Consider the following 3,737-nt stretch of genomic DNA (forward strand, 5'->3'; position numbering starts at 1 on the left):
GGATACTAAGTAATGACTGTGGAGTAGTAAAATTTGCAGATGGTGCCACATTTTAGGGCTTCTCCCGACGCTGTGGTTTCTTGGAGTAGACGGTGCAGCCATCACTAACCCACCCAGACGACATAGTCTCATTGTCGGGAAATGACTTTTCCTGCACACTCAAACCGCGAAATGTAGTTTGCTGGGAAAGAGGAAGTCTAGCTCAGTTAGTGGAACAATCACTGGTCTTGTGCTGCCTGGTGTGTCCTGCTGGCCCAGCTCCCTTTCCCTTGGCTGGAGTCGCCTGCTGGCATCTTGTGGCTCATCACCCTTTCTGCCTCCACACTCTTAACTGTGTCCAGACTTCTAGTTGCAGCTCGGAGCCAAAGGTGGGCCCCTGGGAGGTCTTTCTAGGAAAAGGTGCCCGCCAGTGTGAGGGTTTGATACTGCTGCCGCCACTTAGCTGGGGCCGCGCCATTTGGATGGGCCCAAATGCTGTGCGTCTTGTGAGAATTCTGGGAAGTGATACGGTGCGCTCGGTGCTCTCTCAGCCCTCTGTTTGGAAGCACTCTGGGCTTCTCTGGCCAACCTTATGGCAGCAGAGTTGGGTTGCCAACTCTGGGTTGGGAAATACTTGGAGATTTTGGAGGTGGAGCCCAAGGAGGACAAGTTTGGGGGAGGGGAAGGACTTCGGTGGGATATAATGCTGTAGATTTCCCCTTCCAAAGTGGCCATTTTCTCCTGGTGAGCTGATTTCTGTCACCTGGAGATCAGTTGTAATAGCGGGAGATCTCCTGTCACCACCTTGAGGCTGGCAACCCTACAGTAGAAGAGGAGGTGCCTCTGGGTTTTCTGCAAGCTCTGTGAGCACAGTCTTGGCTGGGAGCAAAGCTCTTCCTTGGCTGCACCTTTCCCTTCCATCCCTCCTCCTCTTTTTTGTTTCACGTGAGTTGCTCTGGATGTGAGTAAGTATAGCTTGCCCAGAGCTACCTCTGCAGCAGGCCCTTGTTTCATGCTCCAGTAATTGGAAGCCGGCTCAGCAGAGCCCTCCTGAGCACCTCCCAAGAGTCATTTGCCTCCTTCAGGGGGAGTGAAAGTTCCCTCCCGCCCACATCTCAGAGCCGTCCCAGTTGCAGTCGGTCCTGCATGAGTTGATTTTCAGTCTCTGTCTGCTCTGCCACAGTGGCGTGAGAGTGGTGGGAGGGCTCCCTGCCTCCGCTACCATTGGATGTAACCCCATCTGGTCCGATATGATGGAGGCTCAGTTTGCATGCACTGCTGGGTGGGGGGGGGCTCCTCTTTGCCTGGCTCCTTGCAGGACTTGCATTGAAGGGAGGGGTTTGCCTTTCCATCTTAGGTAAGAATGAAGCACTGCTGAATGACTCTGGGCAAGGAGAGGGGAAGTGTTGCCGTTCCAAGCGGTCTGGTGGTCTAGCTGTCCGCTCCATGAATCACGCCTTCTAGATTCTCACCTGCACCAGCCCTTCATAATTCAGACAGGTTCCCTTTTGCTAAGCCCTGGGCTGCTGTGGCCATGTGAGGGCCACCTCCTGTGACTTCTGGCATCACCTTCCTTCTGTGTGTCACACTGACCTGGTTCCCTTGCTTCTCAGCTGTCGAGGAGGATAATGTGCCAGTTAGGGGGCAAGTGCTTCCGCCAGGAGGCTGTGTGAGGAATTCCCCACAGTGTGGTCGGTCTTGGGAGGCAGGGAAATCCTCCTTGGTAGGTAACAACCATGGGGGGAACAATAAAAAGTAGCATTTATACAGAGCTTTCCCTTGATGCTCAAAGCACACCACACCCGCTGTCTTGGTAAACCTTTTAACCTCCCTGCAAGGCAGGCCAGTATTCTATAAAATCTGCAAAATTCCAGTAAACACAATGCGGAATAGTTGACAGATGTCTGATAAAACTAACAGAAACCCAAGTTCCTGCCATTCTCCAAAAATAGCACCACTATGAAATTAAAATTTAAACCAACAACTAGAAAAAAAGGGGTTTTTTTAGAGAGGAATTAGTACAGGCTTCTGTTAGCTCCACATTATAGATGGGAGGGAGGTTTTTAAGATGAGCCTTGAGGCAAGCCATTGTCTGCTAAAAAGCTGTGTGCATCCTGAAAGCTCCAACCTCTAAGGTGAAGGTGTCTAAAATATATCATTTCTCTTAATTTGTGTCTCCAAACTGTATATCTTTAATGCTAAAAGACACATGATAGGACACCTCATGCCCTCAGAGAGCTTTAAAAGGGAAGGCTGTTTATCCAAAACCTATGCAGAAAAATGGAAATTGTGAGCCTCTGATTTGGGCTGGCTCAGAATGCTGAAGGTGAGGGGAACCTAGGTGAAGGGTTGCCAGACTGCTGAGATGCTGATTGTCTTTGGACACCTGAATGCAAGAAGCCAAGTACTTCAATTGTGTAGTCCTCATGGACAACAAAACCCGTTTTGTTCTATAAAAAGCAATCCAGGATGCTGGCCTGGTAGATATTGATTCAATCAGCGGGCGAGTGAGATTTCCCTCTGTGTAAAACTTGCAAACGAGATATGAGCTGGGTAAGAACCTGCCGGGGTCTGCTTTTGTGTTGAATTGACTAGCTTGGAGCTGCTGCTTTGTTGAGGTTTTTTTCTCAGAAGGAGCCTCCCTTTGATACTTTCCAGACCTCTTAGATTCTGTTTGGGGTGGCTTAGCTTAGATCTTCCTTAGGGGGCTTAAACTGAATTAGCTCTGGAGCATATGAAACAAGGCTAACAGTAACTGAGCATTTCTCTCCACATCACTAGCTGAGAATATCCCAAGTACAATGCTTGCACAATCATATGTAAGACCCTGCAGATCAGAGAGGCAATTTCCAGGCAGATTTCCAGCATCTATATAGATATCTCCCGGACTGGGTCGACAGTCCCCATCCTACCTTGTTTCCTGCTTCTAGCAGCAGCAGGATAGCTGATGTGCCAAACCCCTAACCTGTTTGAGACTTCTCAGCCTTCACAACACTACAACCCCTTGAACTGTCATGTCCTTTCTCAGTTATAGTTTCTGCAATTGTGGATGCTGAGTAGACAAATTCCTGCTCCAGAACTACAGTTCCCAACATTCCTTTGCGGAGGAGGTCCCTATTCAAGCAACTTAAGTTTGTAGCATGTGGGGTTGTGCTCTGAGTGTCCACTTCCTTATGTCTTGGGCTACATCAACCTGGCTACTTTGGAGGGCAGCTGTATGACACGTTGGGCATTTTGCTCCCAAGGGTTCTGTGCCTGTTCTGGTTCTGTAAAATCTCATTGTTCTTGGGGAGGCCAACTCATTTGTTGCTTGTAAGCTCTGATCAGAGAGACTCTATGGCAAAGTGGGGGTGGAGCAGCCCCATATGGGGACGGCATGCAATGCTCCCTCTAAGCTGTGGAGTCTTGTGAGCAAAAATCCTACTTCGTGAGCCACTGGCATTAAAGTTGTGAGCGACCGATCTGGCTACTGCATCAATTAGTTTGCTCTGGAGCCATCCTTCCTGAGCTAAGACAAAAATGTGTGAGCCGGAGGCTAAAAAACTGTGAACTAGCTCACACTAACTCAGCTTAGAGGGAACACTGGCGGCACCTTGTCTTGGTCTATCTACCGTGGGTTCCTTGGGTGGTGTTTTAACGTTCTCAGGCCTTCTGTACTGTGGCTTAGTTTGGCTGATGGAAGGGATGCTGCCCCAACCAAACCCATCGCTCCTAACCCCCCCCCTTAATCTCTCTTCTCCCCCTCTCCTACAGAGCTG

This window comes from Gekko japonicus, unplaced genomic scaffold, assembly GCF_001447785.1.
Source record: "Gekko japonicus isolate JY-2015 unplaced genomic scaffold, Gekko_japonicus_V1.1 scaffold19, whole genome shotgun sequence".
Lineage (NCBI taxonomy): Eukaryota > Metazoa > Chordata > Lepidosauria > Squamata > Gekkonidae > Gekko > Gekko japonicus.